This window comes from Macrobrachium nipponense, chromosome 43, assembly GCF_015104395.2.
Source record: "Macrobrachium nipponense isolate FS-2020 chromosome 43, ASM1510439v2, whole genome shotgun sequence".
Lineage (NCBI taxonomy): Eukaryota > Metazoa > Arthropoda > Malacostraca > Decapoda > Palaemonidae > Macrobrachium > Macrobrachium nipponense.
Window position 1 is genome coordinate 43,874,644 of NC_061104.1, and position 27,974 is coordinate 43,902,617.

Consider the following 27,974-nt stretch of genomic DNA (forward strand, 5'->3'; position numbering starts at 1 on the left):
GGACCCGGTGGTGTGCAGGCAAAAGAGCCATGAAGGCAATGTACCGAGGTAAATCCTGTGTGCATTTCTGCATTTAATTCTCCTCTGGAACTAGAAGGTACTAGTAAGTTTGTAATTTTTGCCCAAAAAGTGATGAGTGTAGTTAATCAACTTAATATAATTAACAGTTTTGTCGATACACAAAAAAAAAATACCCATAGTTATGTTGAAACACAAAAATCCCATTTTAACATTGTAAAAAATCTCTACAATTAACCTCAAATAATTATTCTTATGAACACCTACAAGTAGTAACAATACTACAAGCTTCAGTAAAAAAATAAGAGTTCAATTGTGTTCTAGTAGATCACATTATAATTTCAATAGAATGTATTCTGCATATTTAGACTTGGAAATCAAAACTTAAATTACATAAGAAATAAAGTCCCGTCCTTGCAAATTCTCAGTTCAAGACTGTCCTCCTCCACTAACAACAAAAATTACCTAGAGGTCTGTGTACTTGCTTCATGTTATGTTTTTCAGTCGCACCAGTTAATAGATAGTTCATCAACTTGTTGCTGCAAACAGTCACAACCTATTCATGCATACTTCACCATTGCATATATTTCACAAACACAAATGCATGTTCCTGACTTGATAGTTTTTGTTCAGCATTAACACTTCATTTACAGTTTTGTAACTTGCATTTATAACCAGTAATTCAGCAAGAAGGTTGAATAAATCATTTAATACAGGGTTCATAAATTAACACTAATGTGAACACAACCATCACTGTCTAGTTGATGCAGATATAGATAAAAATTCTTAAAAGCTAAGCATTTAATTTTTCCTCTCCTTAGTAGATCAAAGATGTGATGACCTAACTTTAAAAGTAAACAATCTATGGGTGTCCATGATCCTATTGTCCACCATGCAGACAAATTTAAAATTAGTTACCCATTTTTGCAAAAGAAACAAATACTTTGAAGCAATTTAGGCACATTTAGTTTTCAGTTATTTTTATATTTGCTATATCCTATAAGGAACAGGGTTTCAAGGTAGAATCTTTAACAATTATTTTTGCAAGGGACTAGTGATATGGAAAATTTTATGCTCTCGGTTATATGATAAAATAAGTATTTATAATTTAAAAGTACATGCTACAGGTATGCTTAAGAAAAAAGGAGATAAAAGTATATTGATACCTTAGGTACATGATTCTCCTATGTGTACAGCGAGATAGGGTTTCCCATTCTCTTCCTCCCACAAAATAAAGTTCAACTTTAAATGTTATGCTACAGTTACATCATTGATACTTAATTGCTTCAAATACTTTCAGAGGTCATGTTCCCATAACTTTAAATACTTTTCTAATTAAATTATGATGACAGGTCATTAGTAAGCTGGAAGCATTTAATACTCCACACTGCTGTGTTGTGACACTAGTCAAAAGATGTGAATTATGTAGTGTGAAAATCTACCTTTGCCAGGTAACATATGATAACTTGAATATCAGGGATGGTTAAGCAGCTTGTCCAATCTCTAGTGTTTTCTTTTCTAATGAAAGTTTTCTATACTTGTACCATGTAGAGGTATATCTTGCAGGTGATGAATCCTGTGTGATGGAAACATTTATTAAGCATAATTATCCAGTTTTTAGGATGTCCCCACCCAAGTAGGTCATACTCAAAGTGCCTTTTTCTTTGTGTTATTTTCATCAGACTTAGCATTGCCTTATGTCTGTTTAGAAGTAAAGTACCGACACTTACATAAATGTGGAAGTGAAAATTTTTCTTAGAAAAGAATAAACAGTTAGAAAACCAAATACGGTACTTATAAACTGCAGCAACCAGCAACTGTATCTTTAAATTTTGGGACATGAACATAAATAACGATGCTAAGAGGAAAGAAAAAAAAGGCCTATTTGTTGAATATGTAATTGACTGTGAGATAAACTTTCTCATCTCAGACTGGTATGAATAAGAACCCTCTTTAATGTACGAATAAGAACCCTCTGTAATGCACATATTTCATTTTGATTGTTAAAAATTGTTAATGTGGATTTAGTATATTTTTATATGCATAAGCATACAGAAAGGTACTCAGAAAATATTGCATAAGATCTCTCTGTTTTTATTAAAATTCATAATATAATTTGTTCCTTTCATTATGCGTACTCAACTAGCACTTTGTCACTGGTAATGTTAAGCGTTGTAGTGTAGTGTTTGAGTGGACTGGTTGTACTTGACTGTTGCTGTAGTGAAACATGAAATGAAAACCACTGTTTCAAGAGGTTTTGTATTTTTACTACAAGTTATAACACCTAGAAATGTTAGTTTGTAAAGCTGTTCACTTTTCATGTCTCTGTTCATCATGTAGTTTAGAGCATTACGTACTAACTTTTGAGTTCATACACGTATCTTTTTCCGAATGAAGGAGGTCAGATGTATTGATAATGCAAAGTTTGGAATAGTGTATGGATATTTTTCCGTAGAACCAACAATCTTGTGCTGCCATCTGTGTTATCTTTTTCTTTGAAGCACCAGAGTAGATATACGTATGTTTATTACTATTTACCAATCTTTCAGTCCATATGTACCCTCAGTCAGCATTTTACTTCAAGAAATTGACTTCATGTTAGATGACATTTTAAGTTATAACATGCCCATTTTGCCCATCAAGTAGAGAGAGGCATAATGCAGGTATTTGTGATAATGCAACAATAAACTGATATGAGTAGTATTGCTCTGCTTAAATTAGGAATGAGCTATATACTGTATATTTTTATGCATACATGGTCATGCTGCTTGGCAGCAAAGAAGTTGATACTTAACCACAACCAGTTTTGATAGGGCTTCTGTTTACTTTTGAATCTGAAAGCTTAAACTTGTTCATTAGAAATAAAATCTTAGGCACTGCTGTGTAATCTCCAAAAGACATCATTGTCTTCTGTGCCTTAACACAAATTTCCCCAATGTCAAGATTTGGCCCAAGCTAAAGCCTTGAGCATTTAGAGTAAATTTTATTTGCACTTGTCAGTAACCTCTCCCAGTTTCAGTTGTAGCCTTAAGGGATAACAGAGGTTTTGTACTTAAGTAATTGTATTGGCAAAAATAGAAGAATATTTAGGTAGTGTCTGCACATTTGCCTCATCATGAAGATTGTCTCTTGTGGAAGCCACGATGCATTACTGTTCTTGTTGCTATATTGAAGAGAACAGAGTTACATATAATATAACAAAGATGCATTTCTTTTTAGAGAAAGCTACAGTACAGCTCAGTAGTAATATCCTTTCGTATGGAACTGTCACAGTAGTCATCAGTAGTCATATTCTTGAATACACTTGAGAAATGATACCTATAATTAAAACAATTTTATTCCATAGAAAGAGGATTAAATTTCATGTTAATTTCTTAAGACATTTTCTCTGTATTACTTGTTTAATAAATTAAGTCAGTACTTTGTGACCAGGAGGATTTAAAGAGTTATGCATAACTGGGAATACCTATCTTGAGAAGTAATTAGGAAATGTGAGAATTAAGATACATCATGATTAGTATTTAGGAATTTTTATCTTGGTACTGACTTTAACTGACAATTTCTCAGTGATTAAGAGTTAGTGTTGTAATTCTTATCTTTAGTAACTACACAGGTTCATAACCAGACCAAGTTTATAACTTAAATGTGCAGAATCGGTCACATATGAGCTCTATCCTCTGCGAGAGTGAATGTCAGGATGTATGAATGTAAACAGGACTTAAACAACTTTTCAAGTCCTGTGATTAATATCTCCTGATGCACTGCTAAAAAGGGTTGTGATATTTTCATAAAATACCTTGCCAATAATCCTAAAACAAGGTTGTGAGTTTTTTTTTTTCAAATTCCTTTGAGATAACATTATTATTTCTTGAAGTGTTATGATCAGACTGTTTAAATACAATTTCTTTTGCCATCACTGTTAAAGTTTTTATAATGTATATTTGTTTTGGCACTTTATGCTCGTCAGTTTTCATAATTTTCAAAGACTAAATCTGTTAATATTGTTTAAGAATTTTATATGTTGTCTACCATCCCTTCCTCTCCTAGAAGACATACTAGCAGCTGTTGGGTTATGTTTTGTCAAAATTTATGTGTATAATTTTTATGGTTTTTATTCCATGTATTTAGTTCTTAGAATTGTGTGTACATTACCAAGCATACAGGTTAGCCGTCACCGACTATTCTCGTTGATTTAAAGAGAACAGAATTTCTTTGCTGACTTAATCTGTGGATTGTACAACCTTGTTTCTTAAAAACATGTTTAATTGGTGATGTGCATAAGCTGTATTTTATTATGTCATTAAATTTTATAAAATATATATTACAGAAGTCAACACACATATGACTTTCACCTCTATGTGGATGTAAGATTTGTTTTCCTCTTTAGCTTTTAACATTCCATTTCCCATACTCTTCATTTTTTGCCAAGACACAAAGTACTGTTTTCATTTATATGATCTAGATGGTTTCACTACTGATGCATATCATTCATGCAAAAATATCACATACTGTGATTGCACTCTTAAAATTAACAGTTGATATTTCAGAGACTTTTGGTTTTTTTTTTTTTCAAATAAATCTGACCAACTAAAAGTTGTCCAGCGAGATAAATTCTGTTCAATGTTAAGGAAAAGTCAACACAGACTAGGCTGTTAGGGAAACAAAAAATGGGGGAATGTGCATTAGGCCAAGTTACCAAGGTATTATTCTAATATCTTCTGTGGTTAGGGCAGTTTCTTCCAACATATTATATGAACCTGGATCTAATGTAGACTCATAACAAAATTGTTACTGGGTTTTCCAGTAACGATTGTTCTTGCAAAAATAAGAAATGACTACAACCATATTCAGCTGTTTCGAGTTCGCAATATCTTATTCTTCAACAGCTGAAAGATGTGCATGTCACAGGCAGTGGCTGGAGATTAATCCTCAATTATTTATTGTCGATGGATGAACTAATTCATGAAAGGAGAAGCAGACAGTGCTTAACCCACTCACCACAAGATTCAATCAAAGCTATGAAAATTCACGCTGTTAAAGGGGAAAGAGAACTGAAACACCTCTCGATTGTCTAACACCAAGCCTGCTGCTGGGTTAGACATCACTGGAGGCTATGAAACCCTTTTTGATGACAATTATATAAAGAAATTAAATGCAGTAGTAAAGGTGCTATCAAATAGTGTCACCTTATCTGACAACTCTTAAGATAGTGAATGTAGAGTGACATACCTCAGGAACCTGGCCTGACTTAAGAGGACAGATGAAATGATTGAAAAATGTTAAGATTGAAAAAACATGTGAGTTTCACAGCTTGTGAAGAACCTGCAAGCTTACACAGGTGCTATTATTAAAATGGAAAACTAGTTTAGCAATGAAAAACACATTTGACTCTTGTCTCACCCAGAATACATTTTCTTATATACAATAAGTAACTGTAGTAGGGCAAGGTAGTTGAACTGTTAGGGAATGAATACATATAGATAAAGCATTAAAGGAAAAGCAATGCAGTTGGTGGTTGAATATATGTTGGTACATGTAAACAGTACCATCCCACAGGGAACCGGAGCAGTATCTAATCTCCTGTAACTCTTTCTCAATGTTTCTGGGATCAATTTTTAATTTTTTAGGTGGTGTCCTTCATATTCTACATGTAGACCATACATGTCTAGGTTTTTAAAAAGGTCTTCAGAACATGGGTTTTTGCTTGGTTTGCTGCAGAATGACAGGAAACAATCGTCAACGACTATGCATGAAGTTTAATTACACATTTCTGATGGGCTTCAGAGTTTTCACTATTGATCAGTAAGACCAATGTAATTCATCCCAAGTAGTTCAATGGAACTTACCAATGAGACAACCAGGTGTCACTGCAGCTTCTTACTCTCACAACCACTGCTCCCAACCCAAATTTTCTGAACAATGGCAAAAAACTGAACAACTGCCTGCTAGTTTCATGCACTCCAAGGACTGATAAATGGTTGACACCTTCATTATGAATTTTGAGAGTATCGAAAGAGACAATGTCTCATTAGATCATGGTTCCCTTTGGTACTTCAAGAACCTTAACATATTTTATGAGGAAGGAATGTAACATTCTAGTCCCTAGGTAAATTAGATTAAATAGTCAAATTAGACTAAAAAAAATACATTTCTAGACATGTGTGGATGGCTCCAAGGATTTGTTTCCTAAATGAATGGTGAAAACTAGATCAAGACAATCGGGTTTATGGGATGGTTCTCTTAACTATAAAAAAGTTTTTCAGTCATTGTAGACCTAACTCCCAGCTACTATGCCATATCTAACAGTATAGCATCTTAAAAATACTAAGAGTTTATACTGAAGTAATACATACTTCAAATTGTTTTTCAAGAGTGATAATGAAAGGGCAAACACTAATGGCATTAAAGTAGGGAATTTTTTCAGTGTAATTTCAGTCTTCTATAAAAATATAAGGGTAAAGACTGCAATGTAATTTCTAATGCTGAGTTCACTATATTTCTAGAAAAACTTAATGTACAGAGTATAGGGTTAAAATTATATATAAATATATATCTTGTATTGTTAAAATCTGTATAAACTATTGTAGTTGTAAAAATTGAAAAATATATCTGATTAAAAATCTACAAAAGTTAATGTTATAAATTATGGTCACTTCACTGGAAGGTGTATGGTTAGGCTACATTCACCTTTGCTGTATATATCAACGACACAGTGATGGACAATTATGAATCCTGCCTGGGGTGTTGCAAATTTTTTTTCACTTGCACGTTGGTTGTTACTTTTTTGATGGTACTGGTTTGTAGATTTGATGCTAAGAGAGGATGCAACATTCAAGATTAGTATTTTTTTTTCAAGCAGCTCTATCTTGGCTCCATGCAGATCTAGGATCTTGAAGCTATAATTATGACCCTCATATTTTGTGACAAACTGAGTGTAGACCTATGTCATACTCTCTTGACTTTGGCTCTAGTGCTTAAGATCAAATTTTAAAAGAGCACTTAATAGTTCAGGCTGTGTTACTGTCTGGAAATATGTTTACATACTCTTATGAAGCTGTGTACAGTGCTACAAGTAATGCATAACAATTACTGAGCTTCTTGTTATTGGTTATTATGTAACAGCAGCTATTAAGAGGGTATTTCATCTGTGCTCTGCATATGCAGGTGGTTTATAAAGTTGTAGTAAGTCGTACCCTATAACGCAAAACTAAGTGTTTAACGGTGCTTTACAGTGCTCTTTCATATTTTGTATTTAACATCTAAAAAATTTTCTTCCTTTTCTTTTTAACAAACTATAAAAGCTACTTTAAATTAGGTTAGTACACTTAACAACAATCACTTCTGTAGTCTGATATATTTTAGAATAAAACACTACTAGTACCCATATCTACTAAATATGTAATTTGTCTTAACTATTCTCTGCGGAGAATCACCGGTATAACCCTTCTGAAAGTGCAGGATTTTATACTGTTAATGACTTCTGATAGTTAACAAAACTTTCTCATAGGCACTGAATTTCTTCAATAACTTGACTAACAGAAAATATGAAAAAAAATTAATTAGGGAAGCTATGGTATAACTATTGACAAATTTAAAGTAGGGACATTGCAAACTGGCATAAAACACTGGTTTATTTACTATATAATTATATGCTGTACAATCAGGGTTCAAGCTGAATTTAAATTATTAAGGATATGTATATGAAAAACTTATTGCACAAATACATGGGAATAGCGTACTAGAAAAAAAAATGACACTACAGTATAAATAAAATCTTAATGCAGTTAGGGAAGAAATTGCATAAGCCAAATCTAACAAATTGAGAACAAGAAAATGCAAACCTTTAAGAATGTAAGGTTACTTAAATTATTTTGAGCCTGTAAGCAGGAGATAAAATAGGCCACAAAACTTGACCAGCCTATGCATTGCTAATTGTACCATTACGTACATACGTACATAGTATATGAGACACATCTGCCTGAAGGGCTTAAGATCACTGAAGAGGGTTAACCTCTAATATAACAAACAGTGACCAATGAAGCATGTCAGTATGTCTGCACCTGGAATACGTAATGCATGGTAACACTGACGTTCCTAGGGCTACAATCCATGTATGACGGTTAACTGTGGTTATATTCATAAAAGCATTGGCAATGGTTAAGTGTTTCAAGATAATAACATTTTTTCATAAAATCTTTCCTATTTCAGTTTATGTATTTTTACTGGTGTACTTGGCACATTTATACAGTACGCATAGCATTTGGGTCCAATAGGCATTCCAACAATTTTATGTATAGCTTACCATCACAGAGCTGTCCACTGCACTAGAATTTCCTGAATAAGGTTGTGGGGTGACAACAGTTTTGCATATTTGCCAGACCCTGAAAAACACCAAATTCGGTTAACTATATTTAAACAGCTGTAATATGGGCAAAGATTGTTGTCACTGAAGAACAAATTCCATTATTCAGCTCTATGAGTCAAGAATTTGTATTGATTTTCCATTTAATATACGTATAGTTCCTCCTCTAAATAGGAATGACTAAACATGAATGACATTCTTGACTTTGGCACCCAATTTTCAGTCCCATATACAATCCATCCATCCATCCCTCCATTCACAAGTGTTTAAATTCAAATAAAGGACTGGTCTACATACTAACTGCAACAAAATACAAGAATAAACTGGAAGTAAACAGACTAAAGACTACTAGGTGAAATGTGAACTTTCAGCAAAATAAATTTTTGTGCAGAAGTAAAGCTTATGCTAAAAACTGCTAAGAAAACCAGTAATGACAGTGGTCAAACTGCCAGGTACCAAGAATCCAGAGCGCAATTTTTTACCCATGGATGATGTCTGAAAGTTACCTATCACTTACATTATCAATATAGGCAGTCCCCGGGTTACGATGGGGGTTCCGTTCTTGAGATGCGTTGTAACCCAAAAATTGTCGTAAGCCAGATCATAAAAAAATCCTAAGAAAACCTTATTTTTGATGCTTTGGGTGCCTTGAAAACCATGTAAACTGCATTCTTATTGCATTATTCATCAAAAAATACCTTCAAATATTGATTATTTTGCATTTTTGGTGTCATATTTCTTCTGCCAGATGAGCGTTGGAGGCATCGTAACCCTGGAAATTATTTCTGATGAACATAATTGAGAAGCGCCTTAACCTCGGAACGTCGTAAGCCGAACCCGTCGCAAGCCGGGGACTGCCTGTAGTAATGCCCCACACAGTTACAGATCTTTGATAATTACAAAAAAAAAATACTATCTGTAACACTGCTTTGTTACCCCCGGTAAATATATGCCAAATACATAAATGATTGGAAATTGATAAAAATGACCAGTGTCATTTTTTATATCCCCCCTCCAAAACATTTGAGGAGCTTGCTAATTTAGTGAACATTTAGTTCCAAAAAGTGTTTTCACATGCATGTTTTTTCAAGTTTATATATACATTTTGTAAATGCATAAACTCTTTAAATATGCACATACACAGCATGTTATTCTCTAAATATCCAAGTGGGTAACATTTCACAAACTGAGGTAGAAATGTACAGATTGGTAATTATCCTTTCATATCATCCCACATTTCAGCATTTTTAACATATTTCTGCAGTTTTTACAAAGTGTCAAAGTCGGTTTACTGGCATGTGTATGGAAAGGAATGAAACCTGAAACAGTATGAGAATCAATCAGGTTTGTTTTGTGATGCGAAGTTACAGAGATATAGAAAAAATGCCTTGCAGTTATTCATATAAAATAAGAAATATATTTGTACATACATTTATACATAGAGACAAAAAGAAAAAAAATCACTCGAGATCATTTTTTCTGAAAAGCAAATAATCTCACTCCAACTTTGGGAAGCTTTAAGAGCGGAACAGTGTATGTGAGTATCTCATTAGTGTACTATACTTCTAAAATCAATAATATTCTACTCACAGATTTTTCAATCCTACAATTTAAAGGGAAAAGCAATTTAAGCTTCAATACGTGAAAAAGACAAAATTGGTACATTATCCCACTGATAGTCTAGGTTTTTATTTCAATATCAATCATAAACTACTGTTAGCATGTTAATGTGAGCTGCTGCTGCTTGATTCTGAAACAATTACGTGTTGATTGTACGTAATCATATTTTATCACAGGTATCGAAAACTTGAAAAAAAATCAGAGGTATAAGCATTGAAAGTTACTGTATGGGCCAAAAAAGGAAGCTTAGCAATTTACTACTAATCTCAGTAACCAAATATCATCAGGTATTAGACATGACACCGATGAAAGTGTTACTGTCAATATACTCTCATTCAAAATCAGACTTTCAAATTTATAAAGGTATATATTCAATACCAAAAATTTGAACCCATGCTTATGTATAACACCCCAAGAACCAGATCATAATAAACCATGTACTGTTGGTGCTGTTGCTAAAATATTAGTTTTGCTATATTGAATTAAAATATTGTATACACTAATTGTAAATTATTTTAATGACCATTACTTATACGGTAGTATAGGACCAATACGTACCTATGAAATTTTCATTTCTGCACTTTTGAAATTCAACCTGCACAGTTCATTTAACTTGTGCAAGATGCAATTTGTATACTGTATCAAAAAGGATGACCAGTATATGTTTTTAAGGTATTTCTAAAATTTAATACAAGCTGCGTGATGTATTTTCTTAGGTAATTTAAGAATCTGAAGGTTATGTGACCTTCCTAAGATTTTATTTGTTAGTAAGATAGTCTGTTTGTATTATGTAACTGTAGATAAAACTGTACCTTATTTATTTTCTCGTAATTAGTTATCCTCACCCATTTTGCAGTTGTATAAATGATTGTGCATATCAGCATATTTTAAAAGTGGTTGTAGAATATGTTATGCTGTGTATCAAAAAATGGTGACATGGCTGGGATAATGTTAATTTAAGTTGATAGCCTGAAAAAATTTGTTCATCTTTTGTAGAATGTAAGAACTCTTTACCTTTTGATTTTTAATTGGAAAGCAAGAAGAGAGAAGTGTTGAACTGTGAAAGTAATTCTCATAGTTATTATAATTTATTTTGTGGATTTATAGTTTTATTACCCTTTAAATTGAATTAGGCATATATTTTTTACTGTAAAATTACTTTCAGTTCATACAGTACATGCCAAAAGGCTGACAAAGTTCAGGGTTTAGACTCCTCGAACTTTCTTAACAGCTGTCAGACAACGACTACATGCTGACTATAGATTTGAAGGACACTTACTTCCAGGTCCCTATCCATCCCTCCTCCCAGAAGTTTCTTCTCTTCAGTCTTGGAGAACTGGTGTTCCAGTTCAGTTCAAAGTCCTTTACTTTGGCCTGACAACCGCTCCCCAGGTGTTCATGAGTTTTCACCCTGGTGTTGACTCTTAGCGAGTTCTCGGGATAAGATAATTTGAGACAGGGACAATCTCCAACCCAGTCAAAGAATTCTTTACCTGGGAATTATCATAGACCAGGTATCAAGAAGTTCAAGATAGTGGTTCATTCCTTCCTGTCCGAACAGAAACTAGCTCAGCAGTGGCAAGTGATCCTAGCCCTTTTGACGTCACTGGAGAAGCTAGTTCCTCATGGCCATCTACATCTTTGAGCTCTGCAATGGAGGCTGAAGGAATTTCGTCCCCAGCAGGGAACTCTCCTCAGCTACAGGTCCCTCTGCCAACAGAAGAGAAGCAACCTCCTGTGGTGGTTGGATGTCAAAAACCTGACTGTGGGAGTGTGCCTCTTCATTTGCCCCCTCCAGAACTTCTGTTCTCAGACCTGACGTCTGGTGTGTGGAGTCCTCAGGACAGGCAACTTCACATCAATGTGCTCTAGTGATAGCGGACAGACTTTTTTTATCTGTGGGAGAGACCACTGATAGATCTCGTCATGACAATGTTCAACAGGAAACTATAGGGCTATTGTTCAGTAGTTCCAGATCTCTTTGCCGTGGCATTAGATTCAGTTCAACATCCTTGGGACAACCTGGACGTCTACACCTTATCTCCCTTTTGCCTGATCTGTCATGTCCTGTACAGAATAATGACTTCTCAGAATCTCAGGCAGGATGACCCTAGTAGCTCCTTTGTGGCCTCAAGAATGGTTTCCAGATCTGCTATCTCTGTTCTTGCTGGTCCTGCGAGATATACCCCCTTGGCACAATCTCCTTTGTCAGCCTAGACAGAGATATACTGTCAATCGATAGGTCTCTCTTTTTTCATAGCTGGAGACTATCCAGTATCTCCTGCAAGCAAGAGGCTCTTCTTGCAGAGCTGTGACACAGATGTATGGTTAACTCAGATCTTCTTCAGCTGTGTACTAGGGAAAATGGGAGGTTAATGCTTACTATGCCATCGTCACATTCCTCATATACCCAAGAATTTCACATTGACAGTTCAATAGTTCCACATTAAATGATCTACCATTCCTAGCCCATTCCCAACTAGGTATATGTACTGGCTCCTTCAGGTACATTCATGTAAGTGATCTTTGAAAGAATGTTCACGCTACAGAAATTGTCCACATGAAAGGAATCCTCTTGTCTTGGGCTAGTTGGTTTAGACTATGATGAAGATGGAATTGTTTAGTCTGGCTGAGTAAGATCAAGCAGGCTGTCATAAAGAACAGAACCTTAAACCTAAACAATCTGTCCTTCCATCTTTGGTGACCAAACCCAAAGGTCACAAGGGTTCTCCTGTATGCCAAATCTTTAGAATGGTCTACTACAACAATGTCTCTCCCCATTAAAAATCTGGTTAGTGTACCGCTCAACTTGGATGCAAGATTAGGTCCACTGACTGAGAAACTGGCTATCCCAGGCTTCTTGGATATTTGCACTGAAGATGACATGCACAGGTGACATGACCAAATCCATGAAGACAGGATGATGGTGGAAGAAAGTAATGGTGCCTTCCACCAAATGGTTCATAGAGATCCACTCCTCAAACTCATGTTCCAAGTATTCTACAAAAACCATTTAATACTGCTAAGGTCCTTCCTTCCTTACAAATATCTTTTCTGGGCTCGGCCGTGTCGCTCCGTGAAATAGGTTCCTTCAGCACTATTTCTAAGGTAAAATATTGCTATAATACCAGAGAACTGCTAAATTGGACATGCCAGAATATTCTGGCTCACTCACCTTTATTAAAAGGTGTCGGTATAGTTCTGGGGCGAGTGAAAACCACTACTTTTGTAAGGATTGCACTTGACTTATCACTATACAATAGTGGTGTTGGGGTTGAAGCTTGTCTTTAGTTTAAAATAAAAAACACACTTTAAACACATTCATTCCTTTGTAATGTGTTGTTTGAAGTTTAACACTGAAGGTGTTAATACTCCTAGATCCAATACCCAACTTGCTAAGGATCTAGAGACTAATGTCTTTCCCCTAAGAGGGATCTACATGCTCAAATGGCAATTGAGCAGCAGACTACAGAACTGATCAAGGTTATGTCTCTATTGGCAGGGATGGGTGAAACATACATTTTCATAAAAGAATTTATTATTTATACACTTATCTACTGTTAATGATAGTTTTAGTTTTGTGCTGACAGGAGTGTCAGCACTCAAATAAAAGACAGCTTAGCTGTCCTAGATGACTATCGTTCACCTGTTCTCCACTTGGTATATTTTGCATGTTTTAGCTCTTGTCAGAATTCTTCATGTCAGCCCATTAAGTTCTGGGAGAAGCTGGGGTAGAGTATGTACTTTAATAGTATTAAAGTATCTAAGTGATAGATTATAAGAATTAATATTACGTGCTCTATTTGAGATGAATCTTACCAATTCTTACAGATAGGTGAATCCCACATCAAGAATAGGGTGGTGGGTAGTGCAGATAGACAACATCTGCTTGCCAAGTGTGCTTAAAGTTTCTTGCATGAAACATACAACATTCTAACCTGATCTGGAATCCTTCCTGTATATTACTGCCGACAGAAAATGGATTTTGTTTGGGGAACAAAGCTCTCCTATGTGCTTGATGAAGAGCAGCATGGAGGAGAAAACCACTTCAGCTTTAGATAGAATGAAACAGAAGTGGCTTGAAGTGACCACTGTGCTTGGATCCAAAAGCCCTCGAGGGCTCTCGGACTTGGGCGCAAGGGTCCTTTCAAAATGCTTCTGAAGTGGTTTTCTCCTCAAATATTGTTCTTTGCTAAGCACATGTGAGAGCTTTGTAACCTGAATGGAATCCACTTCTGGCAGCAGTAATACACACCTAAGCTGTTTCTTCTTCTTAGGCTCTACCACTTAAAAAAAAGTTCACCAAGCATCCAAACAAAATTTTTCAACTTGGCAGTCAAAAGGGCAACAGACTTGACTGCCAAAGAAAGTTCTTGGCAACAAAGCAAATGGAAGTTTTCCTGCTCAACCTCTTACCACCAGTTTCATTGATGATTACAGCTTGCACTGAAGGATACGCCTACATAAAAGGCAATATTCCGATGGGAATGAATATTAACTTCCCTGAAAAAGGATATATAAGGGGCTAAGTAATCTCAGCAAGAGATACCAGATGAATGCAATATTTTTCCCAGCTGCTTATACACCTGGACCATGAGCACCCACTGGCACACTGCAGTCTAAAACATACTCAAGTGCAGGCCGGGAGTATTATCTCTAATCCAGTACCTTTATTTCTGACTTTCATCAGGCATCCGACTAGTGCTAACGAAGAGGCGTCGACAATCAGGCCTGAGGTGTCGAGTTTTCTTCAGATAGCGCCTTAGCACCCTCACAGAACAAAGCAGCATCTCTTCCATATCTAATTGGTCTTTGTAGATCTTTGAGGGACACTTGAATGTCTCCTACACCATTATCACAAATCCCACTGGAGAGGAACCCAGTAAGAATTAAGTTTTGTGTCCATGATAAATGTGAAGTGATCAGTTAATCTGCTTACAGATTCAATAGCGGAAACTGGTGAAAAAATTGAGAGAATTTCATGTACTATTCGGTCACAACATATGATAAAAGAATTTCCCCTTACTATTCCAAACTAGTGCCAAAGCCATGACTATGCTATCAATTCTACGATTAATCAAGATACATTTAGATAACTCGGCTACATACAAGTGATATGATCCATCATTTAAGAATACAGCACTTTCAATACCATTCTATGCCTCTGAACCATCTGTATATTCAAGAGGAGTTATGGGAGTTCCACTTGACAACGTCCTAGTAAGAGAGTAATTGGTGGATGGATAGTTAATTGAATTGGCTGTTGGCGAGTTCTGGGTTGTCTGCTGGTGCAGCTGGAGTTAGTTGTTAGAGTTCTGTCTTTTAGTCAGTCTTTAGTCAGAACCGGTAATGATCGATCGGTAGTGTCAGCAGTGGTCTGTGAAGTGTAGAAGGCATTGAAAGTCTGTTAAGTTTTGGGTTTTATTGATTTGTTGTTTAGTTATTGTTAGGTTGATATATTTTGCTTTGGAGTCAATGTGCCTGTGCTGTTGGATTTGTTGTGCTTGTGAGTTCCTGTTGGGTTATATTTGAATTGTGGTCGAGGGTTGTTGTTGTTGGAGGCTGTTGTGGTTTCTTGGTGTGGTTGTGAGTTGTTGTTGGTGAGCTGTTGCGATTTCTTGGTGTTGTTAGTGGGTGTGTGTTGTTGATTTTTTGTGTTTTAGTGATTGATTGTGCAGTGGTCTTTTGTTGTGGTTGTATTCCAGATTTGTTGTTGTGTTATTAAGTTGTGGGATTGTGGTCCTAAGGCGTTGTTTGTTTGCTGTGTTGAGTTGTGGTTGTATTCCTGGTTTGTTGTAGTGTTGTTGAGTTGTGGTGTTGTGGTCCTTGGGTGTTGTGTTGTTGGGTTGTGGTTCTTGACTGTTGTCTTTGTTGTTATTGGTATCTCCGCGACCTCGACCGGCAGACAGCACAGCATAGCCCGGAATATCTGGAGTTGGGCGAGTACATGTTTGTGTTTTTCCTCTTGTGTGTGTAGGTAGGTCAATTGTCCTGCGTGTATTCTGCAGTGTAAAGAGGAAAGTGTGACTGAGGGTGAGTTTGGCAGCTGGGTTGATTAAGTTTATGTGGGGGGGATTTTGCCCGCTTGTTTTTGAGCTTGTGATCTCGCCACATTATTTTTGGCGCCCGAACAGGGACTGTTGGTGCGGCAGCTGGAGGACGATTGGGGTAGTGAGTTGTGTGATTGGTGGAGAAAGTAAGGATGGAAGGGTTGAAGATGGAGAGGCTGAAGGAGGAGTTGCAGTTGGCAAGGGAAGCTAAGGAAATGTTGGAAGTGGAGAATGAGAGGTTGAGGGTAGAGTGTGAGGAGCTGAAAAGTGAGTTAGAGGAAATGAGAGGAATGCTAAGGAGTGCGAAAGTGGAAAGGAAAGATGAGGTGAAAGGAACGGAGGAGAGAATGGTTGAGAAAATGGACGAAAATTTTAGGGTAATGATGAATGCAGTGCAAGAAATGATGCAGGAAATGATGAAGGGATTCATGGGAGAGGGAGCAGTAGGAGGTAGGCCAGCTGGGTCTTGTGATGGGCCAGGAGTGATTAATTAAGTGAAAGAACAGGTGGATGAGAGTACGAATGACGAAGGTGATTTGGTTGTGATAGGTAAGGGGAAGACACAAGATAAGGATAAACCTGAGGTCAAGAATGAGAAGGGGGCTGAGGAAAAGACCAAGGGAAAGAAGGTTAGTAAGAGTAACGGACAGGAGAAGACTATGACTGAATACATTGGGGAAAGGGCCGAGAGTGATTTAGATAGCACGAGTGGAAACAGATGGGTAGAAAGAAGGGTAAGAAAAGCGTGGTCGAGTATGGACGTGTTTGGAAGTGGATTTGCCGTATTCGGAAGAGGGAAAGAAGGGTTAGAATGGAAGTAGCGAAAGTGAGAGTGAGCAGGAAGTACAAAAGGCTGTGTATTGAGAGAGGTATCCCGATGTGAACAATATGAGGAATATGGTAGTAGGGCCATAAGGGACTTTTTTAAGGAATATGAGAAGTATTGTGAGGCTAAGTATGGGGATATGTAACATGATAGTCGGGTAGCTTTTTGACGGGATTTTTGTTGAGTATATATTATGGGGTAATGATGAGTGTAGGGAATGTGCCGTATGGTATGAGTGTGTGAAAGCCAGGATTGTAGAACAGGCAAAGAGGATAAAGAGTAGCATTAGATATAGGATAAAAGCAAGATTTTGAAGAAGCAAGAATGAATGTTGGTGAGTCATTGTCGATGTATGTGTGCAGGTTGGAAACATTAGCTAGGAAAAAGTTTGTGGACGAAGGGATAAATGAGTGTAAGGAGGTAGTGCGAAAGTTGTTGGCGACTGTGCCTGAGAGTGTATATGACTTTATGAATCTAAAACGTAAGAAGAAAATGAGATGGACGAATGAAAGGTCGACGTGGAACGACATTTTAGAAATAGTAGAGGATTACGAGCTAGATAGGTGTATGAAAGATTGTAGAAGTGTTAGTGTTAGGACTGAAGTAGCTGAAGTTATGCCAGAGTTTAAGAGCTATAGGGAGGCAGTTTTAGAAGGGCCAAGGCAAATGGCAGAGCGAGTGATTGATAGGAGCGTCAGAGCAAGTAATGTGAGTGTATCGGGATTGTCTCGATTGAATTCAGCAACACCCAATCCCTGAAATAACACATGAAGCATACGCTACCCGCTTACCTTAACATGCAGCATGCCCTCACTCCTCTTGTGTGGATTTCAAGATTTTGGTGTTACTTGAAGAACCCTTAATTGTAGGTTCGCTTAACTTTATTAGGCTCGTAACTCCGTCTCTTGCATTGCATCAGAGGGAGTTCTCAATAAGTTATTCTCTCTGAAAGCAACTATTTCTGGAGCAAAAAACCTTCTCTGTTGTATGCTGATGTCCATGTCCAGGAAGCTTCCCTGGTTCTCCGGCCTCTCACAAGCGGTAACCTACTTCACATGTTAATATTGGAGGGAAATTTGAACACTAAAAAACAAACTTGAATTACTATGGAGAAAAGGGATAAGAACATAGACTACACTTAACAAAACTTATTTAGTTTCTATATCCACCCCCAGAAAAAAAGTGCAACTCAGTTGCACGCTGACAGACTAATTCTTGTATATATATACTTACACTAAGACACAATCAACTTCCTAAAAATAAAAAATAAAAAAACAACTTTCATTAACATATTATGACTTTAGCTCATGAGTCCACAGCTCAACTCTGTTACGTCCTACAACAGCGGCAGTACGACGAGGACGATGCACTTCATGTCCTTGGGCTGATTCGAACTACGAGAATCATTTGGCCCACCAAGTACATCAACGTCATGAGCAGAATCGTTTTCTATTTGATTTAAATAGCTATTTTGAAAACAAGGATTATGAGTGGGCGACAGCTCAAGAGGATACAAATGATTAACAGAGTAGTGTACACTCGACAAGAAAACTGAAGATACAGTTTTCATTAGCTTTCGTTCATCCAATTTCCCATTTGTTTTTACTGAAAAGACATAATATCGCTAAATTTACTCTAGAATATGAAAATATACTGCAAATTATATCATATAAATTAAAACTGCAAAACAAAACCGTTCAGATACTTAAAAACACGATATATGTCCGAAGTAATTGGAATTTCTCAGATGGATTCGTTCATAGAGATCTGATAGATAGAATGTGAATTTCTGATTTTAGTACTATGTATCACGACGACAATATTTACTCGTTTTGCTTCATGAACGGGGATATATTGCATCATCGTAAGTGGTGAATGCAATTATTTTAGTTTCTACAAACTTATGTTTGTATTCCAAAGCGATTAAAGTTAGCTGACGTCAATGGCACTCAATGTTGCGACGGCTAAGGTAGGTTGAACAAATCTAGTTGCATCCGCAAGAGCGTTTTCTATGATGTGAGGAGGAGCCCTAGAACTTCAAGCGGGAAAGCGCAAGTCACTGGATACTGGCTAACGTAATGGATTTCACACTTTGATTACTTTGACGTTGACATGGATCGAATACTAGTTGCTGTTTACAAAGCTACTGTCTTTAAACATAAATCTTAATCAAGGTTAAAGTAGCATGTTAGCTCAAAGATTTTCTGGCTATATGCTCCCATTACGAAGCAGTTCGTAGTAGCCTACAGCCCTACACGACTGCATTTCTTTGCCGCGAGGCTGAAAGATCTCCCACGATATAAAATTTTAATTGCCTTTGCAATACATATTGAGTTATTTGTGGTAATAAATATTTTTACTTAACACAGCTTTTTTCGTGAATGATTTGTGGATGAAACCCGATTTTCAAAAGTAAAGACTATATCAAGAGAGCAAGAATGACCACACCGTGTCTAAAATTTTCCACGTCTTTTTACAATCTTTGAATGCTACGGCAACTGTCGAATGTAATCAAGATTAGGGTATGAATTTCTTAGAGAATTAACTTGAATATTGTGATCCTTCAAATTTTATCTAGCATAGTGCAGCATGATCTTGGTAGTCATATCACATCGCGCAAGCATAGGCCTATCGATAGAGATACTTAATTCATTATATTTTCTTCTGCCTTACCCCCGTCATAAGTCCGTCACCAGTACTATAATTCTCTCTCTCTCTCTCTCCACTTCTAAAACATACTTTAAAACTATATATATTACCACTCAATCTCCCAAAGAAAATATAATGAAATTAAGTAGTTATAAATAGGCCTAAGCTTTCATATGAGCAGATTTTGCTCGCTCTCTCTCTCTCTCTCTCTCTCTCTCCACTTTTAAAACACATTTGAAAAAATATTATCACTCAATCTCTCAAAGTAAATATAATGAATTGAGTATCGCTATAGATAAGCCTATACTTGCGCTCTCGCTCTCTCTCTCTCCACTTTTGAAACATTTGAAAAAATATTTTCACTTAATCTCTCAAAGTAAATATAATGAATTAGGTATCTCTATCGATAGGCCTATGCTTGCGCGCTCTCTCTCTATCGTCATAATATTTCATCCTTTACTGTGTTGCTCCTCACGATTTCCACAAGTACTGCCCAAATTTTAAAACCCTTTCTCTCATTGTTTAAGATAAGTCTTTAATTACGTATGAATTTTACGTCAGTTTAGTGTCAAACATTACTTATAAATAAGGTTTCACAGTAGGTTTTAAAAAAGGATGGTCGACATTCTACCCTGAACTGACGTTACGAAACCAATTAACGAATAATATAGAGCCTGTTTCTACATTCAATTATAAATGATTATAGGACCTCAACAGAATCTTTATGGTGTAAAGTTGATGGAAATCTAGAAAGCAACAAACGCTGTGATTTTGAAGCTCCGCCCCCTTTTAAGAGTTGCCAGGTGTGGCATTATTGAACAATATATGTTCGAAGATTTAAAAAAAACTGTATCTTAAGTTTCCTTGCCGAGTGTACAACAACACATCACCTTTCTTCAGTTTGACACTTCTAACCTTGCCATCGTGGCCCTTCATTGCCTCTACCTACTACCCAGTAAGGACGAAATTTATTCAGCAATTTAACTAGGACAATGTTGTTAATAGAAATCCTGTCATTCCAATTGACTTGGTGTCGATCCTTGTATGACTCCCTCAAGCTCAGCAAGTAGTTTGTTTGTTTGTTTGTATGGTGCTTTTACGTTGCATGGAATCAGTGGTTATTCAGCAACGGGACCAACGACTTTACATGACTTCCGAACCACGTCGAGAGTGAACTTCTATCACCAGAAATACACATCTCTCACTCCTCAATGGAATGGCCGAGAATCGAACCCGCGACCACAGAGGTGGGGCGCTAATACCATACCAACAACGCCACTGAGGCGCTAGCTCAGCAAGTAGCTGACATACCAAAGCTCTTTAAAATGAGACAATATATCATCTCTAGATGACAACGTGTCCATAAGGGTACCCCTAGAAGTGGGAACACTCTCCCATATGGGAGCTTCATTGAGTCTCAGTATAACATTGCAATTTGAGTCGACTTTCAGAAAACAATTAGGGGTTATTTTTTCCAAATCAATATCAGAAGAACGATAGGTTAATAGCCTAGAATTTACTGCATTTTGAACATCAGTAATGATAGTCGTCAGCTCAAAATATGGCAACTTAGAACGTCCAATAGTTTTGTACAAACAACTCTTCGCAGTGCAAATCAACAGCTCCCATGTGGCACCCACCCACGCAGAGTAACTAGGAATTTTGACATGCTGTATATCAAAAACCTCAACATTTGCCTTATACTCATCCGAAAAAAAGAGCTCTCTGCAATATTTCTCCACCAGCGACAAATGACTTGGCATTGTCGCTATACAAGTGTGAAGGGATCCCATGCACATTAGTAAATTGAGTGAACACAAGAACAAACTGAAGGGTGGACATATCAGGAACTAACTCTATGTGCACAGCACGGACATTTAAGCATGTGAATAGTAACATATACATTTTGACATTTTTTCATTATTGTCTCTCACCCAAAGGTGACCAGTGAAGTCCACACCTGAGTGTTGGAAGGGCTTAATCAGATTTACTCTGTGCTTTGGCAAATTTGTCTTTCTAGGGTAATGGAAGGAAAGACTCTTGAATTTGCGACAGGTAATGCATTTAATTAAAATGTTCTTGATTACTTGTCTCACCTTGGGAATCCAAAATCCACCAGTTCTAACATTGTTCATGGTGGTCTGGAGACCAAGATGCTTACTTCTAAGGTGGAAAAATTGTACAAGTAGTTCAGTTAACTTATGTCCCTTACTCAACAGAATGGGATTTTGAACATCATATGACACACGTAGGGATTTGGCAATGAGTCTCCTAGACCTGATTAGTCCTGTATTGTCAAGGAACAAGTCTAGATTATTTACTAAATTAGGGACTTCCTTGGGTTTATCACTATCAGGTAAGTTAAGATAACCCAACTCATTGGGGAAGCATTCCCTTCGCATCTGACTTAAAAGATGAAGCCTTGGAATACTTTCAAGGTTCTTGCTGCATTTCCTCATTATGAATATTGCCTTGAACACCAGGGTAGTTACTCTTAAAACCCAGCGAAAAGACGAAAACCTTTGTACAGCAATAACTGGTTCAGGAGAAATTTCTGAATTTATATGAAAGGTAGCATAACTACTGCTCCTTGGAGCCACGAGCCGCTTACTGGCATCAGACAAACGCCCTAAGGCATAATCAGGCCACAATTTTCGAAACTCTGGTAGCCACACTGGTCCATGTTGCCAAAAAGACAATTGCGTCACAAACATGTTAAAGGACAAACCTCTGGTAAGAAGATCACAAAGATTATCTTCACTTTTTACATATCTGAACTGGATGGTTATGCCATAATCTTTCAACATTGCAATATCCTTTACTCTATTACGAGTAAATACACTCTTGACATTAATATTATCGGCAAGGAGCCATTGAAGAACAACTAGAGAATCTACTCCAATGGTGACATCCAAACACTTAAAGTTGGAAAAAGAATACAAAACAGTGGGAAGACTCTTTAGGGCATGATGATGAACACCAAGTAACTCTAAGGTAGGAAGGGTCTTAGACTTAATAGGGGCAACTCTAGATGTAGCATAAAGCAGATTTGATCAGCCATCAGCTACACTGTAAACGGCATCAGTAAATACAACAATTGAATTAGAAGAGTCTTCATTAACACAAGACCTTGGAATTTAGATCAGTGCAATGCTGGGCCCACTACTTCTGAGTCTGGTCTGAAATTACATCATCCCATTCAAGTTTAGCTGCCCATAATTCCCGCATTAGGAATTACCCTTGTTTGACACAGGCAAATAAAGACCCATAGGGTCGAACACTTTAGAAATTCGAGATAAGACATCCCATTTAGTTTTGGCTGTCCCATCCAAGTGAACCTCACTCACTTGTAGGGTATCAAAATCCAATATATACTTCATCCCTAGAACTTTCTCATGTGAGTTCCCATGAGAAGCAAGATTACCTTGATTTGTCATAACAGACTGCAACTCCTTACTATTAGAATCCCAACTTCTTAGTGTGAACCCTCCCTCTTTCAACCTATTCTGAGTTTCCTGGTACACTTCCTTCAAGAATTCAGATTATTGCCAGTGATTAGTATGTTGTCTTCATACATATTTTCTTTTAGTATTTTGGAAAATTCCTCACTAGCATATTTCGCTGCATGATGCTTCCAGACATAATTCAGAATGAAAGGACTTGCATTAAAGCCAAATATGATGGTCTTGTAATGATAGGTGGCCAATCTGTCTCCAACACGCATGAAAAAACAAAAGCGATTTCTATCAGCTTCCTTTGCTAGTCGTATTTGCAAGAAAGCTTGGTTAATATCGCTCAACATCGTAAATTTGTTGGACCTGAAATAAATGGACAACTTAACAATGTCCTTCCTTAGATTTACACCAGCCTATGTAGCCTCATTAAGAGAAGGAGCCTTATTCGTCTTCAAAGAACAATTGAAGACTGGACGAATTTTGGTAGTCGTATTGGCTTCTGCCCTGACTACAGGACGATGAGGAATCCAGATGAATTTGTTATAATCAGCTGGATGTACATTAATCTCTTCGATTATATCATCCCCAAGTTGCTGAAGAAACACTTCTTGATAAGAACCCAACAACTCCCTTGTGTCCAGATCTTATACGACTTTATCTAGTAACAGAAAGAGCAACCTTGTGATTAGAAGGAACTTTATTAATTACTTCATCCTTCCATGGAAGTACAACATAATATTTTCCATCGCATAAGGATATGCCTTGCTTAAACTTATCAATCTGCAGGCGATCATAATCAAACAGTCTCTTCATTGTGACCTAGGGCATCAATATTAAACATTGCTTCAAGTCCCTGCACTACTGAGCTATCAGGAAACAAGGACTCTAGAGAAAAATATTTTTTCTTTGGAGACAACAAAATTAACAGATGATTGTAACACTTCTCCATGAAGAGGAATTATCAGAGAAACCACTTACCTTGGTTTCTACAACCTAACTGGCAACTGACCCACAGGAATTGCTTGGCCAGGATACAGAAAATTCAAAACATTTCCAAAGGGAATTAAACCCACTCTTGTGGAAAATGCAGCACCTTGCATACAACTTGTTAGAGCAAATTCAGGAAAGCGTTGAATAATATCAACCCCGCTAGCTCCAGGATAGGCGTTTGTTCGTCATCCTCTGCTAGAGAGGGTTCGGCAAAATGATAGCCTTCTTTTACAATGTTATTAATAGCAGTATGTAATTGGGATACATTAAGCTTAATGTTAAGATCAGAAGTAGCAAGCATGTGGACATAATTCTTACCTTGACCTGGAATGTATACTTTCAAAAGACAGTCATCAAACTCACGTTCCGCACTACGTAGAACATATTTATCTCATACTGAGTGGAGGAAAACCCAAAGTATCTTTTGAGATAGTCAACTGTATCCTTAGATAAATAACTTCTTTGACTTCCAGTGTCTAACAGACATCTGACTTTTCGAGAACGTTTGTCCACCATATGAGGTCAAGGTGAGGACCGGTAACAAATGACGTTCCCCAAGAGAGGAGCTATGTTGAACATTAACACAAAAACTAGTAAAAGTACTACCGCTACCAGTATTTGGACATAAAGCAGTTATGTGAAAATGTGACTTACTTTGAAAACACTCAAAGGGGAATTTATTATCCTTACCAGGACAAGAGGATGCATTGTGTTTTAAGCTTGTACACAATTTACACATCTTGAGGGCAATACACCTTACTTGACGTTCAGCCAAGGGCTGATGATTATCACAGCGTGACATACTGTAAGGACCTGAACACAATTTACAGGGCAGACTACTAAGGGAAAGACCACCCTTGGAGAGATATAGATTTGAAAATTTTTTTTATTAAACCCAGGCAAATTGCCTTTATTGCCGACACTGTTTTCCACCTTAGCATTAGACACCTTGGGCTGTGATACTCGACCTCGACCGGCAGACAGCACAGTATAGCCCGGAGTATCTGGAGCTGGGTGAGTACATGTGTTTGTGTTTTTCCTGTTGTGTGTGTCGGTAGGTCAATTGTCCTGCGCATATTCCGTAGTGTAAAGAGGAAAGTGTGACTGAGGGTGAGTTTGGCAGCTGGATTGATTAAATTTATGTGGGGGGGATTTTGCCAGCTTGTTTTTGAGCCTGTGATCCCGCCACAATTCTTCAGAGATATTCAGGGCATAGAAATTGAGTTTGAGGATAGTTTATTTCCTTGATTTTCTTGCTTTTAAGAGGTGTTATTAAATCTCTGAATCAACAGTAGTTAAGACATTGAAGAAAAGCCTACTTGGGCAGATTTAATTTACATTAAAACAAGAACCAGCTGTTCCCTCTGCAAATCATGTAGTCATTCATTTACATCTGGTATATATATATATATATATATATATATATATATATATATATATATATATAGTACATATACATACACATACACATATATACATATAACATATTAACATATACATATGAATATATATATAATATATATATATATATATATATATATATATAGCACTTGATATTCTAAATGCACCTGAGCATACAGTAGGGTCGATATGCACAGCAAGTCCTTTGCATTTAACCTGACATGCAAACAATATATTTGGTATTGGTATTCATGCTGGCATCTCTCAACCTCAACTTATACAACCTCAAAAATGGTTTCATAGCTCAAAATTAAGACAAGATACAACTTTTTAGAATATTTAAAAATTGCTTAAACCTTCAATTTCAAATCAAATAACATGCCCAAATGTTTGACTTAAGGCCTGTCCACATGTCGTGCTCCAGGGTTGACGGGCAAATTCTGGCGGACTTATCCGTGAATGTTGTCCACACGGGTGAGGCGATGGAGAGGTGGGCGTGTCCGACGATGCCAGTAGTGTGTTCAGTGCGGTACGATAAACATGGTGCCTACCGCAAAGAAGATAGTGTAGCATGATAATTGCTTTGTGTGTGATGAAAAAGAAGAGAATATGGTGCAAAGAATGGCTCAGTAAAAGAAATGTATATGGTTCGCGTACGTCTGCCAGGGTCGAAGCTCACACCATCGGGCACCACCATGGTGATTTTGCTACAAGACCCATCGGGCAATTTGACGGTTTGCCCGTCAAGTGTGCCTGTTAGAGGGGAAGTCCGCCGATCAGGCCCGATCGTGTGGACAGGCCTTTACTTTCCCAAAGGTTAACATACTACCTTTCAGTGTCCACGTGATTATCATTTCAGAAAGTCTCCTGATAAATAATACTGTGACAATCTCGGATGTTGAACATTTCAGATAGCTAGTTTTTAAGACTGTCAAGCCATCAACAATGACAACTCTTTACAAGACAGGAAAATGTCCTCTTATGACATGATTGCAATTACATATAGGTACCTAAAAATGGGAACAGGCTTATTCGGACCTTGGCTATGTACTGGCTCATTCGGGCCTTCTTATGATCGGCCGATTTTTCTATGCAGTTTTACCTCCTGAACAAGAATTTTAAGTAATATTTATTCGGACAACTGTAATTAACTCCCAGGGGCTCGTACTAAACACGGCGAAATACATTTGAGCGGGGACGAACGATACGGAATACGTATATAGAAATACCCACTGCTATAATATAAAATTATTAGTATGGGTCCGAATCAGTCTAGCAAATGGTCCGAATCAGCCAAGGTCCGAATAAGCCTGCATCCTTTAATACCAATCAGTGTAAACGCTTGTCATATTTATTTAATACCAATCACAAATCTCCAGTCAAGATAGGGTGCAGTCTATTTTATGGAATTGAATTAAAAGAATTTTGCATACACTACGTCAAACATTACCAGATGCTACTACCGATGCCAACGATTTCGCTATTTTGACTCTGAAAATTTGAGGAAAGAATTGTGCAACTTTGACCCCAACATCAAACATACTGATACTTTTACAGAAATAACACCAATAGACTACATTTTCTTTACAAAAATTGTAACTATAGGCTAAATCCTTTGAAATAGAATTATGGCCATTTCGACTATAGATTTTTTTGTTAAAATCCCCATCATCACTTGTTCATAGCAAACTTTGACCAAATTGACTCATTGGAAATCGTAATCATGCTAAAATACTTACCTGCTGATTACCAAAACCCTAAGTTTTAGAAATATATCAGTACAAACTGATGCACCATTAGTTCACTCTCTGCGGGTTCAATTCAAGGTGGGCCAGCTGTTATATGCCTACCAAAATTTTGGTCATACCCATCACTGAAACGATACTTTGAAATCTAATATCGTAATCAAGGGATTAAATCAGGCTAATCTACTTATATCATGACGGAAACCTCGATTACAGAAGGACGATGACGTTTAAATATGGAAATTTCAGACCGAATTATTGAACAAATTTAGGCCTACCAAGAACCAAATGGCTGAAGATCTCCCCATAGGCCTAGCGAATCATGCTATGTTGAAGATGGAGCGATGCTTAAAATTTATTTGAAACTATGTTCAACGGATAAAAAATTGGCGTTAAAATTGATATTGAATATACTCATTACATTAATGGAGTAACGAATGGATTGGATCAATATGGTTTCATCCCATTTCAACATTCATTCTTTTTCACAGAGTGCTCACTAGAAACAGACCTAAAACCATTGCTAAGTGTAAAATTAAGTTACTAAATGGTTTTCACATTAATGACGGAAAACAAATTTAACAAAAACAACTAATATACTTACAATAAACTTGATTGAAGTAGTTAGCCTTCAAACGTCCACACTCGACGACACTTCCCGAGTCAATGACACTTTAAACAGGGACTAGCAAGACAGTCATTTCCACCCTCCGTAGTTAGTTTTGTTTTCTAGTTGTTAAGTATTTGAAGTACCTCTTAGCGCTTTATTCCAACTGTTATATTTTACTTTTTACGATTAAGACGTATACTTAAGACCACTCGACTTAAGGAGACTTGGGCATACTGAAATGCCAATTA

At 36.9% G+C, this 27,974-nt stretch overlaps 1 long non-coding RNA gene across 1 annotated transcript; it reads right to left on the reverse strand.

The window, feature by feature from the left end:
• Window positions 1-381: 381 nt before the first annotated feature.
• LOC135213697 (uncharacterized) lies at window positions 382-27,803 on the reverse strand. The gene is made up of 3 exons (XR_010314184.1): window positions 27,721-27,803; window positions 8,321-8,399; window positions 382-1,594 (listed from the first exon to the last, which is right to left on the reverse strand). It is a non-coding gene; the product is annotated as an uncharacterized LOC135213697 (long non-coding RNA).
• Between the last annotated feature and the right edge of the window lie 171 nt (window positions 27,804-27,974).